A 16,455-nucleotide genomic window follows, 5' to 3' on the forward strand; every position below is an offset into this window, starting at 1 on the left:
AAAAAGTGGCATCTTTATGATTTTTTAAAATATATGGAATATTGAGACAAAAGTGAAACATGTTGTAAGATGTGCGACCCATTACATTAAACCAAACTCAGAACAATGCCATTAAGAGGACATTTAAACAAGGTGACAGTAGCATGATTGTGTGCAGCTGCTTTGGTGCTTCCGGGCCTGGTTGATGTTTGAATTACACTTTCTACCAGAAAATCCTGAAAGAGAATTCCCAGCAATCTGACTTGAATCTCAAGCTTATTTTAACTAAGCAATAGGATGATAACAAGCATAGCAGCAAATCCACCTCTTAAATAAGAAAAAGAAAAGAAAAAATACTTCATGGCAGGAGCCATCAACATTAAGTCATTAGGTTGAGGGGACAAGTACTTTTTCATTTAGTTTCAGGTTAGCATTTGTCTCCTAGAATGAGATTTTAATTATTGCTAAGGGATAAAAATACCGTCTTTTAGCCTATTCAGAATCATCAGTGAGCAATAACTTATCTTAACAGTTTGCATGGTGTGTGGGAGGAAACCAGAAAACACTGACAAACGACTCTTCTCACTTATACATGGCATTTTTAGTGTAGTCTTTTCCATTGGAGAAGTAAGAGGCAAAGCTTTGATTAACTGTTTTCCTCCTACTTAGTTACAGATGATAACGAGCAGCACTCATAGAATCTGATATTGTTTCTACTGTAAAATCTTCTGAGGACAAGAGCTGAATATCCATTTCCCTTTAATCAATTCACAATTTATTCCCCTCCCTCTTTCAATCTCCCTCCCATTTATTATGCATTATTCGCCCTTTTTAAACTATTCTCTACTAACCGTCTTATCTAATTTGGTATTCGGATATGGTTAGAGCTGTTAGCTCAATTAATACAATGACATGCCCTCTGCAATCCATGTTACATTAGGACACATACTCATTTAAACCTCTGCACAAGACATGATAAATCCATACCTTAAAGATGCATTCTTAACAGGCTGCCTTGAATAAATAACAGAGACAAAAGAGTTTTCGTCTTCTACAGGACTGTGCTTTATTTTAGTCTAAGCAGAATATAATAACTAGAGAACTACAGAGTTCAGGATCACTATGGGAGATATCATCCCGAACCAGGGAAACGGGCCCCAGCCAGCGGTATTTAAATTACATTTCTGTTTGAAACAAAAAAAGCAGAAACATTAGCTCAAAATCTTTCAAATCAACAGAAAAAAAAAACATGAATATTTTTAAATACCTAAGAAAATTATAATAAATTTTGAACATTTAATAAAAACTGAAATTACATAGTGAAGCTGGGAATGTAATGATTTATAATACAAAAAAAATATGAACGTAGAATAATGAACACTTTAAAGGTTCTCAATGAATGCTTTTGATTGAAGCAAACTGCTCAGCTAGCTGAGTTTGTTTACATTTTGGTCCTTGTAACCAATGGAAATGGAGGTGGACAACCACGTCCATTATTTGTTTCACAATGGGCTTGAGGCTATAACTGAATCTGGCTAAATGTTTGCTTTAAAGAGCTTTTGGCATCCTCAGAATAAAGTGTCTGACCACTCTTCACAGGTAGTGCTGGGTTTAAGGCAGAATTCCCAACTCACTTTTACAAACCGACTCGACTGGAGCAAAGCGGTGTCACATGATCTACTGTTGGCACAGTGTCTTTAGTGGATTGAGTCACATTAAGTAAGAAGCTGTGGTTGAAACATCCCTTAGGAAGGAGCAGAGAATATGAAACTCAGAGATATGTCAATGATGACAAATAACCCTGAAAAGAATAAAGACATAAAAAGGGTACTGTTACAGGACACCAACAGTGGTTAAAAGACATTAAGATATGACAGCATAGGTCCCAAAACCAATAGGATGGCAAAATTTGATATTTTTTGTCTGTTTTTTTCCTTTTCTCTTTGTTTTGTTTGAGGTTATATTTTCTTTGCTTTGAAACACCACAAGGTCTCAAATAAGATTTTTTTTTTCTTTTTTCCAACAGCCCTGAACCATTAGGACTCAGTTGTGCAATAAACTTTTTTTTTTTCTGAATCCACAGACCAGGTCCATCAATCATCCTTTTACAGTGCAGTTTGCTAATTCTTGTATTGATTTAATAGCTTTCAGAGAGAAAAATCTCTTTGAACTCGTCCATCCACAGGGGATTTCACACAGGGATTGTACGGCCCAAAAAATAAAGAAAAACGATCAAAGGATATCCGATTAAACCTTGTGACAACGGGTTTGCCCAGCTTCAGCGGTTAATAACACAACAGAGTGAAAAAAATAAAGAAACATTTACTGATATGAGTATAAAATCCCCCTTTTTTTAAACAACAGTGTTTCACTTTACAAGAAATAAAACCATTTTATCTTCTGCTTTTGATAAATTATTCAATATGTTCCTTTTCTCAGTTTCACTGAAATATATTAGCCATTCTTTTATTTTTTCTTTTCTTTTTTTTTTTTTTACGCTTGAACATGATCTAATGTACGACCTATAAAGAAAGATAAACAGAATTTAAAAATAAGCTATATTGTATGTACAGGTATAATGCAGCTGTCTGGTTAGGAGAACAGTGGCAGACTGGATCAAGCAATAAGGGGTTCTGCTGGGATTGCTTTGTTGTTTGTCCCTTCCTCCAGTGTCAGCCTAACCATTTATGTATAGTTTCAAACCTTGTGTAATAAATGCTTGAATCCAAAATGGTTTATGTACATGCTAAACAAACTGGTACCTGGAGAGGAAAAGCCTCTGTAACTGCTGCAAAAGCCTAAACTTTTTCTTGTGATTAATTTCTAAAAGTCTACTCGTAGCTGATGTTTTCTTCTCCTTTTTTGCCTCTAACTGTCAAGCGCGGAGCGTTCATACAGACGGATGAACTCTACTGTCACTGCCATATCTGTTCATCAGCTCCAATTGGACTAATCCAATTACTGCACCGGCAATCTTTCTTCTGTCAGAAAAATCATGACATGACGGTGTACACGGAATCTTAATTAACGGATCACTTTGGGGCCATGGCTTAGGTCTGACACTAAGTCAAATAATTTCTAAGCCTTGGTCCGACGCTTACGGTTGTAGGATGCATGTTCACAGCCCAAACCTAAGGGGCTTAAGAGGACTTAAACTCTCCTAAATCCCTGCACTGCTGTGGATACATTTTATAGTGACATCATTGTCCCACAGAGTTGAGCTTCTCAACACAAGTTGCTATAGAGCCTTGCCCTTATTAGTGTTTCAAAGGCTATTTACATTAATACAGAAAAAAAGTCTTGACCTTTATTTCTTGGTGTTGTTAAATGTTGCCACACGCACCTTCAGTCTTTTTCTGTGCATTCTGCTGGATATTAAGATGTGTTTTTGTTACTCTTGGAATTGAATTATGACCATTTAGATCCAAACTGAGAATTTGTTGATACATCAGTCCCCTCTACTGCCTCACACTGTCTCCCTATTTGTCTGCTCGACCTTTTCAGGATCAGGGGTAAGGCAAGGCTCTGAACCTCTCCACTAATCATGACATCATTGTGCCTGATGCCCTGAGCATTGGGAGCGATTTTGTGGAGTTTCAGTTAAGCACGCAGCACCCCCCCCCCCCACACCGACACCACCCATTTTCCGCTATTCCCACCCACCATCTTTTTCTATCCAAAATTCCATTTCCAGAGCAAAACCCTTTTAGGTGCCAAAATGAGACGATGGAACAGCTCTTTCCCAATGCAGCTATTAAATGAGAGGCATTAATTTCTTCCCTCCTGTCCAACAGGTTCCTTTAATTATCTCTCTGCTTTCAGTCAATTACATTTTGCTTCCTTTCCTTGACAATCACCGCTATTTCAGAGTGTTATGCACCCAGTGGGTTGGATATTCATATTCCACTCTACTCCTCATAGAATATATGCAACGCTAAACAACAAGTCTTGTAAGTAATAATATGCATGCATCTTTCTTATTTCCTTGCTAAAACATCTCATCAATTTAGAAACCCTCTTTTAAGTTCTTGTTAAGAGAGCAAAACAGAGCTAAAGCAATATTTCATTTCAGAGATGATGACACACCACAGTGAACTGCAAAAGTACTATGGCAATCCTGATTGTTTCTACATTTTTTCACCCAACAGCTACAAATTTACTTAAGTTTATCGGGATTATTTGTGATTTTTTTGTGTGTGTGTGAACTTAAATGTGAAAAGTGAGCTGTGCAAATGCACTCAACCCCATTATAAAGATACACCTCATAAATTCAATGCAACCACATTCATTCAAAAAAACCACATAATTGATAATCTGTGTAAATTTTAGTATGCCGTGTGTAATTTGATCACACTGTTCTGCAAAGACCCCATTGGTTTGTTAGAAAAAAAAAAACATCAAGAAAACTAACGAACAGCAAACGGATCAGGGATAAAGTTGTGGAGAAGCTTGATGTCGGGTTAAGTCATACAACAAAGCACTGTTTGATCAGTTATCTAGAAAATGGAAAGAATAAGTCAGAAATGCAAATCTCCTAAAGCATCTTCCTAAATTGACAAGCCTGATAAAATTAATCAGAAAAGAAATCCATGGTCTCCATCATAGAACATGGTGATGGCTGGATCAGGCTGAGGGAATTCTTTACTTCACTAGGCAGGGTAATATGTTGGAGTTCATAGGAAGACAGATGGATCTAAGGGCAGGGGCTAGAAGATAAGACATGTTAGGGGTCGCAAGAAACTGAGGCAAAGGCTCAACATCCCAAAGGGCAAAAAACTTGAACATACAGGCTGAGCTGCAATGCAGTGGTTTTGGTCAAAGCATATTAATGTGACAGAATGACCCATTTCAGGCAGACAGTCTGCCAGATGTGCAAAGCTGTTAGAAATAAACCTCTGAATGTGACTGCATCAAACAGTGATTCTACAAAGTATTAACTTGAGGGGGGCTGAATACATCTGTACTCCACACTTTAGAGTTTTTAAGTTTGTAGAACAATATTGAAAATCATGTGTGCTTTTACATCCACTTCATAATGAATGCACTGCAAGGCATTGTATGTGAAAAATGCTAACAAAATACTTTGAAGCTTGTGGTCATAGCATAGCAATTCTGATAAAGTTCAAGCTGTATGAAAACTTTTACTTAGTTCTATATTATTAGAGACAAAGTCCCAAATAACCTTTACCAATATCAACTTTCAGGGAATATGCAAAATCACAATTTGGTAACTTAGTAGTTGCCACTTTTTAGGGTTCAGAGACTGAAAGAGAAGCAGACTTAAAATTTCAACAAGCAAAATGTAAAACTCTAAAAACAAACTTTCTGTCTCATTTTGGTAGCTCTAGTGCACATACGCCACTGTCTCTGCTTTCAATGCTCAACACTTCAGCGCCATCCTTCACAGGGTGTAAACGTAATCGGAGCACCCTTGTTAAAAGTGTTCAAGTGCTGGTTTCACATTTCCTAATTTAGCTCTGGCATAGCAGGTACATGCTACATGAACGTTGCACTATCAGCCAAGCTAGACAGCAGGAGGCTAAGCTGGGCTGGATTTTGGCTCACTGGGGACTCAACCTGCTATTAGTAGAGGAAACACCACAGCATCTGATTTAAGACGGAAAAGTTCAGTGGAGCGTGCATGCAAGATTTATGTTACTGAGTGTATTTTAGGGATTGCCAAGACAAGCATGGAACATTCAATTGCTCATTGAACATTACTCTGCCAACTGACGGCTTCTGCTTCAAACAGATAATAAACACAAACTGTTCGGAGGATGCAGCCTTTTTCTAACCCACTTCATGCATTCTTCGGCATTTATACCAAAGGTTACGTAGGGAAAAAGTACAAGAAGAAATTTTACGTAATAATTCCATTACAAAATAAAAAATTTGTTGGACATCATTCTTCTCTGAAGAGCTGTGCTTCTGCATATTATGGTACAGTTGAGCAAAAGTGTGCTTTGGAGGTCTCTTAGCAGAAATAGAAGGAGGGAAAAGAAACAAGTCTGAGCAAGTTGTTTTGTAAAATTGGTTGACCTCTATTGCCAACCGCTGAGAAGCAATTTTGTTGCGGATACACAGGACTCTCAGCTGCTACTAGAGCGGGATTGGACATTTCCCACAAAATTGTTGGTTTTGACCCATTTTGTAAGCAACTGTTTTTGGAACAGTTGCTGAGCGGGGAAGGCTAATGCTTTGCTTTACGTTGCACTACTATTTTAGTTTTTGGCACTGCCAATCTGCTCTGCGATTTTAAGGCCAATATGGATTGTTTTGTTTCGCATTCCCCATCCACTCTCCCGGTAAATGTGGCTGTGTTAGTGATGCCAGGTCAGCTGTCAGCAGCCTTGCCAAGGAGTAGGCACAGACATAATTCTCCCTAATCTTCCTTCTGTCACCCATGTGCATGTTGGGAACCATCTCTGCCGTCATCGGGTCCAGGTGATTATCCCTGTGATTTTTCACTTCATTGCTGCTAATGTATAGAGGCTTATGATTGCGGTGTGATTAGGGAATGGTGAAAAGCATGTTTAATATAGTGCAAGAGATAATTGAAGTGTAGTGAGCACAGGCAGTAGCTCAGTAGGTTAAAAAAAAAAATCTAAATCAGTGGGGTGATGGTGAACAGCTGTGATTTGGAAGGGCATGCGTAATGTTCAAACATTAAAAAAAGTCGCAATAAGACGAGGTGGTTGACAAAAGCTTGCATCAGACCTTCAGCCCACTTAAATTGTAGAGGTGGAGCATTAGAAAAATGGAATATGCTGGCACTTCTATTGGTTAACCTCTCCGTGTTGTTGTGTCAAAATCTTGAGGAAAGAGAAGGCAAGAAGAAGGAGTCCAAGCAGGAAGTACGATCTGTTTGGAAATAAATACAGGTTCTTCGGAAGCATACATCACAAATCCATAATATTTGTCGCCAAAGTCTTGACTACCATTTCTAATTTTGTCAGCAACATTGTGCTGCAACAACCATGAAGCATCACTTAAGAAGGATGTAAATGTGATAAGCTGCTGATTTCCTCTCTTCCTGCTCGACTCCTTCTTGCCTTGCCCTGCCTCTTAATGCCAGCTGTCAGTGCTCAGAAGGGCTGGTTTAAGGATGCGAGCTGGTGTTCTGCAGAGCAAATTAGGAAGTGCTCATAGTGACTGAAAACAACCAGCGCTCCTCCCCGACTCCAAACATATTGATCGGGCTATACAGAGGAGTCCACATGTACAGCTCTAAAACAGTCAAAAAAGGCAACAGGACTCTAAATCAAAAAGTGACAGCACTAGAGTGCTTTACTCTGAAAAGCTATGGACGACTTGAGCGAGGACGATGAGTGGTCCCTACATTTCATAGATTTAGTCTGTTTAAAGTAGTAGCTTTTTCTCATAAGTTCCATGTTTTATAAAGGGGGAAAAATGGTCAGGGAATATGCTTAAAGTAAGATTTGTATAATTTAGGTTCAGCTGAGCTAAATGAGCCTTAAAAGCCTACCCTATATCTCCTTGAATGTATTAGATTAAATTTGTGTTTATTTTTATCTGCTAACAGATAAGATGAAACTTTTGTCACTCTAAACTGCAATGCCTCTGCTAGACACAGATAGCCTAGGCTTGTCATTCAGACGTCCCTGCTTTTTTTTTTTTTTCCAGCGTTGACTTGAGTAGAGAAGCACAAGGTTAGTTCATTGCTAAACACAGTTCATTCTGCTGGCAGTTTCAGTAGCTGTTGCCCTACTCCTCCTCTCGTGCCTTTTCGCTGTTCTCTTCATGGTCATCTGTCTGCCTTTTTATCCATCTCATTTCAGTCATGTGTGGCTTCAAAATATACACTTTATGATGCAATACAAAAGGTCAAGGGGAAGGAACAGAAAGAGCGGGAAGAAAAAGACACCCCATGTCCATTTGACTTGGTCTTTTCAGTGGATTGTCGCTTGAACACAAAGGCCAGTGAGAAGCCTTAAATATCTGCACGCTGTCCAGCACAGACATCACGGAGTTCAGTCTTCGTTGTCTCTTGTTTTCCTTTTTAGTCTGCTAGATCAGTCTCTTTAGCTGTCAGAGAGTGCAGTGCCTTATACATCATGATGAGTGGGATATCCAGTGGCTGTTACCTTTACATCTAAGAAAAAATAAATAAAAATGAACATGTGCCGTCCAAAGGCATGGATAAATGTTCGTGTTACTCCCTCTTTCACCAACTTTTAATGGGAAATAATTTTTTTTTTTTTTTAACAACAGCAAAAATTTGCAAATGTACTTTTTTTTTCTAGTCTACATCACTATTATACAACCTGCTGCTAAAATCAGCATCCAGAGCAAAAGATCAGCCCCTATACTACGACTCCATGTCTTTTTTTAATACATTATTTCCATTTTCTTTTATTCGTTCTTACAGTAAGCCACTGGATATTGATTTAATGATTCTTTTTTTCCACTATGAGTAAATACTTGCAGCTACAAGGTATGAGTTTTTAAATATATATTTATATATTTATATATTTATAATCTTTTAAAAAGCATTTAGTCCTTTGGTCCCTATTTCCTAAGGAATGATGCATGTAAATTATCCTGGATTTCCCCACTCCTCTCCTTTTCTTCTTCTTCTTGTTTTTCCACTTCGATGCAGAGCTTGCCCTGTCACAGAGCACAACACCTGTGTAGGCACAAAAACCAAAATGGCAGCAGGCTGGTGTGTGTGTGTTTGTGTATATTAGTGTGTGTGTGCGCGCGCACACGCATGAATTTGCTTCAGTTCTTGTGTTGGCATTTGCACGTATTTATACATGTACAGAGTCTTTTTTTTTTAAGTTTTTCATTCATTAAGTGCAGCTTGTTTAATTTCTTGTATGTTTGGTTTATTTTTTTTAAAGATTTTTTTTAAGTGAGTTTATCTGTATCCTGTGTCAGTATGCATGCTTTGAGCATAATGAGTCTATAAAGTTTTTTTTTCTTTTCATCATGTCTAAAAAACAGCAGCAAAAAGTTGGTCTCTGCAAAAAATCTTCTTCCACAGATGCCAAAGCAAAAAAGGGAAAAGAGAGGCATTTGCGAAGAAAGAAAAAACTAAAATGATAATAAAAAACAACAACTCTGGGATCCTTCTTTCAGTCACCCAATCTTTCAGCGGCTTTCCAGGAGGATCAAGGGACCACCCTTTCTTCATGATATGTAGCAGAACGAGGAGTCTTTGTACTTTTACTGCACTTGTGGAAATAAGGTGTTGTGGCCCTTCATCCTGTGACACAGAGAGAGGAAAAGAGAAAGAGACAGGAAAGAATAAGGTGAGTGGATTCAGGAAGGCTGTAGCAAACATGCTCAGGGTTGCTGGCTCCTGGTTATCACACAGACTGACAGGCACAGCCAACAGCGAGAGGAACAGACGGGAAGAAGAAGAAGAAGAAGAAAAAAAACAGTGTGTCAATCACAGCCAGAAATAAGTGGGCTAGAGGTGGGGTGGGAGATCTGTGTTAAAACCATATGGAACAGACATCTACACTGTGACAGCACTAATCCAAGGAAGGCCTAATTTAAACTGACTGGGTTTTTACTGCTCGGAAGAGAAAAGCTGCTTGAGACATTGCTGTCATTCATCTCTTTGTTAATTCCCTACAAACAAACAAAAAAAAACTACAAAAGAACATGAGAGATAAAAAGAAGAAAACAAGTGTTAAAGAGAGTTAAAACTGCGTAATAATTAAAGTGACAGAAAACCGATGGTTAGAAAAGAAATGTGAACATGTCAACAAATGGCCTCTAATTTGGAAACCCTTCCCTGTCTATGTGTTGGATTGACATTATGCACCGGTACTGAATGTGTTGGAGCTGTTAAGCTTTGGATATAAAAGAATATGTTTACTGCCCATCAGGGCTAATATGTTGTGAACTATGATGCAGTTTGAAGAAAGGAAGCAAAATCACAGCAAATCACTCTTTGGGAATGAACATGAAAGGGTCTGACTTTCTGACGGGAACACACGCCTGGGTGCTCTCTTTGTTCTACCTTTCCATTTCTGTAAATGAGCTTGTTACAGTTTCATAATAGATCTGCTTTTGCAGACACACGGCCTAGATTCAAAATTATTTGTTGCGAGTAACAAAGCCAGCCCAGCCATTAGTGACATATGGCACTAACAATCCCAATTACAGGTGCATTCTTTTGTACGTTATAAGGACATTTCTTCCTTTATGTGTAGCACAAATCAAACAGACAGTGGCTTTTAAAATTGATCTATTTTTCCACATGAAAATAGCTTCCTTGAAGGCTATTTCAAACACCAAGTGTGTCAGATCATAAACAATAATTCTTTATTTCTTTAGAAGGTATATTAAAACCAACGTTACCACCTTCTTAGAATGCACCATAAAAGACTCCTCATACTTGAGAATCAGAGTTGAGGCCAGAAAAACTTTATTTCTCACTGTTTGCGCACCCCTCTCCCCACCCTCCCACTGAGTTCAGTGAATAGAAAAACTACAGGAGGGTGAGTCGCCTGCAGCTCTTCTGAAACAGGGCAAGGGAAATTTGATGACTCCTTTCAGGATGGCCTTGGGTGCATCAACAAACCAACTTGCAAAGAAAGGATCTATTTCATTGTGAATCTGTTTGCTGTCAGTTTTCCACCTATCAAGTTGTGTGACATTTGAACAGCAGAAAATAGGAATTTGGAAACTGTCGACATGCTAAAAAAAATAAAAACACAACTACAGCGCAATGTAATTTATACACGTGAAACTGTAATATTTTGTGTTGGGACTACAAACTTGAATATATTTTATTAAAGGTTTTATGCGAAGGACAAACTGAAAAGTTGTAAAGTGTAAATTGAAGGAAATGTGTCACATACTTGGGTGTTTCAGTTTAGATTGGTGTTGGTTTTCTTAGTTTGTTATTAATGTTTGTAAGGTTTTGATACATTCACTTCATTTCTTTCTGTTCATGATTGTTATTTGTACTGTGCAATTCCAGTTTATTTCATCCATCCATCCATTTTCTTACACCCTTGTCCCTTAGTGGGGTCGAGAGGGTTGCCGGTGCCCATCTCCAGCTAACGTTCTGGGCGAGAGGCGGGGTCACCCTGGACAGGTCGCCAGTTTGTCGCAGGGCAACACAGAGACACACAGGACAAACAACCATGCACACACACTCACACCTAGGGGCAATTTGGAGAGGCCAATTAACCTGACAGTCATGTTTTTTGGACTGTGGGAGGAAACCGGAGTACCCGGAGAAAACCCACGCAACAGGGAGAACATGCAAACTCCATGCAGAAAGACCGGGGCCGGGAATCGAACCCAGAACCTTCTTGCTGCAAGGCAACAGCTCTACCAACTGCGCCACTGTGCAGCCTCCAGTTTATTTCTTTGTGTTAAATTTTACCTATTTTTTTATGTTCTTCCGTCTGTGTATTTTAGTTTATTCTCTCAGATTAGCATTAGTCTTTTTAGCATTGCTTTAATATTAAAAATCTTATAAATTTAGGGTGGCCATGTTTGTTTTATTTAGGATGTAAAGGATTTAGATATTATCAAAATGACAGTGGGATTAATGCATTTTTAGTTCTACCTCCTACATTTCAGTTTTTTACATGTTCGATCATTGATTATCATAAATTGATCAAGATCTGATCAAATTCTCGCAATGCGCAGCCTTCAAATGTAGCATTTCGAAAACATGGTGCACCTGAAGATGCTCTGGTCGGTTAGGACAAAAGAGGGCAATTCTCTAAGAAATCTTTTAGTAGTTCCAAAAGACCTGGGAGGCCAGAGGTACATCTGTCATTTGAACAATCACCCTGTAAAGTCACTACAGCTACAATAGAGAGGTTTTGATCAAACCATATCCACACAAAGGACACGTGTGTAGTACGTGCTGGAAATGGTTCAGTCAAAGTTCAGATTTAAACTGTGCCGAGTCTGTGGCAAGACTTGAAAACTGATGTTCACTGACACTTGAAGAAATCTGATAATGTCAGCGGTTTGGAGTAAAGGTGGTTTTCTCACAGGGAGGCTGAGCAAAAAGTATGTCACAAGGCCAGGTTTTTTATAAAAATTAAAAAAATTAAAAAAACTATTGAAAACCATCTGCTATTCCATTTCCACTTCACAATTATGTTATTTATTTGTGTTGGTATACAACGTAGATTAGCAGAAAAATTCCTTGAGATCAGTGGTTGAAAAGTGACAACATGAAAGTTCAAGTGGCATGATAACCAGTCAATATTTAGAGTATCTTAAGGAGACTGATTTTGTTTATGTGGGTCTACAGGTCTGCTTCATCTCTTTTATTCCTTTGGCTTTGCATCCTCATGAATAAAAAAAAAAAAGAAAATGATTCTTATGTTAAACAAAATGGTTTTGCAGACGAATTCCCTGTGTAGAAGGAATGCACAGAATGGTGGAGTGTCAACATTCACCGAAACACAAAGGGAATGCAATCGGTTACTTGAACAAAGGGTCACCTTGGGTATTTCCCATCTAAAGAACTGTTAAGTAGATGAAAAAAAAAGGTCCTTTTTGCAAAATTAAATTTTGGGTTTTGTGAAAGAAGGACACTATGGACATGAATGCAAAGAGATAGAAAAATAAAAAGTACAGTACATCCATACACACAAACCCCACAAGAGGACAAGGTACACGGTACAATGGCACAAAGAGCTAAAGGCCACTTCCAGTTATAATCACCAAACCAACTAGTCAGCATGTCATTTTACAGGTACCAGCCAAGAAATTCATCGACTACCGCACTCCACAAACTGCCAATGTACAATATAAAGTATATATATAATATATATATGAAAGGAGGGCAGAATATAAAGAGATAGAGTTTAGAGATATCAACCAACGCCACGTCATGCAACGCAGTCACAGTCCCACCACATGACGTCATCCAGAAGAAAATGACACCATGGGTTCAACTTACAGCTGTGGGAACTTGGCCCCATGACAGGTGTCGGTGGGGTGTGTGGCTATAGCGGAGAAAGGCCACCTCACACTGTGATTGGCCATGTCAGGTTGCCAGGTTGGTGGGGGTGGAAAAAAAAAAAAAAAAGAAAGAAACAGTGGGATTTTCTTTTCCTTGAGTCAGATTTCAAAGAACCCCCTGTATGTTTGTGCGCCACAATTTCACTTATTTTGCCTGTCAAATCAAATATATTCATTATGATCATTAAACTAGAAAAAAAGACAGTACAACAGAGCAAATGATATTCGGCTCAGCACAGAACATCACAAAGGTCTTTATTTGTTCTTCTGTCTGGTGGTAAAACATTCCCAAACTGACAACATTTGCAGGTTAAGAGGTTGAATTTACGTTTATATTCACAAAGATAACCCTAACGGCAGAAATGCATATTTCAGAAACTTGTCCTGTCTTCAGTAATTGGATTTGCCTTGCATTGTTTGCTGTGAGGATGGCTGTACAGTGAGTGCTTCACTGCTTTTTTGCATTAAGTTTATCTTTAAGACACAGAATGGAATTTTAGAGTAGCGAGGCTCCTGAGACCAGAAGAGAAGAATGCTGTCTGATCTTGTTTTTAATTCAACTTCAAAGCAACATTGTCAGAGTCAGAGAAAACAGCAGCCTCTGTACTTATCTACATATTGGAAGTTTTTTTTATATATATATTTAAAAAGAAGCATTTTGCAGTTTGCATTTGTAGCAATTGAGATTATGGAATAACAGAATTAAAAAATATAGACAAGTTACTGTTACTGTAATATTTTGTTTGTGGATGTGCATCTCTGTAAATCAGAATGTTAAAAAGTTTTTGTTACTTTTGATTAATGTGGCATGCAGTTAATGAAAACCCAAAATTAAGTTTTTCAGGAAAGTAAAATATTATGCAAGACTGATAAAAAAATAAGTTTTTAAAAGAAAAATGAGACAACTGAAATGTATTACAAGTATACTTGGTTGGAGCTTCTTTTGCATGAATTGCTTAATCATTTGGTGGTTTGGAGGTGATCAACCTTTGGCTCTGTGAGTGTAAAGGAAGCTTAGGTTTTTCTAACAGCCTTCGGCTCTTCGGCATTGTTGGATCTGGTGTCTCTTTTCTTCCTATTGACCTAAACCCCGTAGAGAAGCTACATGATTAAGGGCAGGGAAGTTTGCTGACCAGGCAAGCACAGATATATTAAGGTCATCAGATCAGGCATTGATGTTTTTGTCAGTGTGGACAGGTGCAATATCTTTCAGGAAAAGGAAATCAACATCTCTGTTAGTCTTTTCATTAGACGAAAGGAGGAAGTCCTCTAAATTTTCCTTGGTAGATAGCTGTGCTGACTTTGGAGTGGGTGAAATTCAATTAACTGCCACCAGAAGAACATGGCTCCAAACTCATCACTGACAGTGGGAACCTTAAAATGGACCTCAAGTAATTTACTTGAGGTCTATGAACCTCTCTTACGTTACATTTATTTTAAAATGAAATGCACAATTTTCAATCTGAGAGGACCTTGGGACAGAAATCTTTCTCTCTTTCTTTCTCTTAGATCAAGTAAGGTGCTTTTGTGATCTCTCTGGTGTTTTTCTTGTGGAGTATCTAAGTGGTTGTCTGCTAAATAACTGCACAGCAGTCTTTTCCTTGATTATATTGAACATATATAGTATTTCTGTACTTAAAATGTTTTTTGTTAGTCTTATGTACTTTTTAAAATTTAACAAACAAATTTCCTGGTTTTTATTAGCTTAACAATGACCACTTAGAATGTATTTCTTGGTGTATTATAATATATAGTGAGTTTTAATATTTAAAGATAATTAACTTATAACAATTTTCACTTTTTTGAGATGTTCCTGTGTCATTGTTGTTCTTTAAGAAACTAAAAACCTTAAACTTTGAAAAAATAAACATGAATAAAAAATGGACTCAGTGTTTTTCTTGGCTTATTGCCAGTTTTGCTGCGTTTTTTTTTTTTTTTCCTTTTCTAAACTACAGCTACAGAAATGGTCTGGTAACTTCAGAGAAAGTGAAATGGACTGAGCCGGACGAGAGACAAAGGAGGACGTTGAAACGTTCAAACACACACACACACACACACACCAACAGGCACAAACACACTTCCTGATTAAGTGACGGAATGTTAATGTGGGTAATGGATTTACTTTGTGACTTTTAAAGTATATCCTAATGACTGCTCTGTCATCCGGCAGAGTCGCAGGATATTTACCATTTGTCCCTGTGACTGTGATAAATCAAATTCACCCTACCATCTTTTTTCCTCTTTGTGTGTCAGCTTTGAAAGCTTCTCCGCAATTAGCAGGCCATAGCTCCATTCAAATGCTGTCAGGGAACTGATAGAAGGTGCATTTATCATTTGTACTGCATATGCCATCCTGTGGCTTTTAAAGAGGCACATCTAAAACAAGCAAGTGGTAATGCCATGCATTCATTTATGGGGGTATTGAATCCAGGCTTATGTTATTGTAATGAAAAGTAGTCCTGCCAGTTGGGATTTGAGAGCATGCATCTATATTATTTTTGCGCTTGGCAGCTGTGGTTTGTAAACAGATGGGCGATGATTATTTGAATCAGTTGTGACACTGTGAAATTAGTCTATTCAGGGATCCTAGTGCTAAGAGCAAGCCACGTCTATATTGGTATATATGAAAGCTCATATGTTCTGGGATCAAAATGTGAAGTAATCAAGATATTCGGAGGCAAGTAAACCAGAAGATCACCCAGAAAGGTAACCGTGAGGCTTAGTAGGATTCCTTTGTTGCTGTTGCACTTCACAGGAGTACCAGAAACATGTTCACGTAATATTTAAACACATTTAGGGAAGTATTCAACAAATGCACTGTGTATAAATTAAAGCCATAACTGGCCAAAGGAAAAAAAAATTTAAATAAATGTGATGCATAAAATATTACTGCAATACTTACATTGGAGGGTGTCCCTGCCAATGTGAAGTATCTTAAACTACGTTTTGCTCCGTAACGTTTAAGTCAATATAGAATAGAATAGTAGAAACTGACACATTTATTCGAGTTATTAAATTCTGTTTACTTATTCATAAGTATTCTTATGCATTAAAATAAATTGCTAGCGACATGTCCATCTAGTACCCCACTTCCCACTTCCAGTGACCACAGGAGATCCTGTGGTCACAGGAAGTGACCTCACACCCATCCCATGACCCCACAGGATCTGTGAGTATAGAAAATGGTTGGGTGGGTCATTATTAGCGCATTTATTTTGATAAAATTGCAAATGTTGCATAAGTATAGCTTAAGAATTGATCAACATTACAGGTTAGCTTAGTAGATCTTACTATTAGTTAAAAGCAAATATTAAATGTTAGATTAAAATTTGCCCCTCCTAATAAATAAATAAATATTTATTATTGCCCCTCTCTTGATCAGTTTCTTGCTATCGTGCATTTTCTACCTGAAAATCGACATGAGTGAAGGCGCAGCATCAACTTTGTCTAGAAGTTGACTCAAATGTAATGCCGAGCTATTTTAGGCGGAACATTTTTGCC

General features: G+C 38.0%; 1 protein-coding gene across 11 annotated transcripts in view; it reads right to left on the reverse strand.

Moving 5' to 3' along the window:
• Positions 1–1,017: 1,017 nt before the first annotated feature.
• Positions 1,018–16,455, reverse strand: part of celf6 (CUGBP Elav-like family member 6) — a 166,459-nt gene continuing 151,021 nt past the window's right edge. For 9 of the 11 annotated variants that reach the window (XM_081605410.1, XM_017303995.2, XM_017303998.2 and 6 more), the window contains one exon: positions 1,018–9,208. The gene's annotated coding sequence lies outside the window, so the exon portion shown is untranslated. Of the gene's footprint in view, positions 9,209–12,892; positions 12,965–13,014; positions 13,109–16,455 lie in introns of those variants that run through there. The other 2 variants (XM_081605409.1, XM_017303992.2) reach the window with 2 other exon arrangements.

This window comes from Poecilia reticulata, chromosome 3 (assembly GCF_904066995.2).
Source record: "Poecilia reticulata chromosome 3, P_reticulata-male-v2, whole genome shotgun sequence".
Lineage (NCBI taxonomy): Eukaryota > Metazoa > Chordata > Actinopteri > Cyprinodontiformes > Poeciliidae > Poecilia > Poecilia reticulata.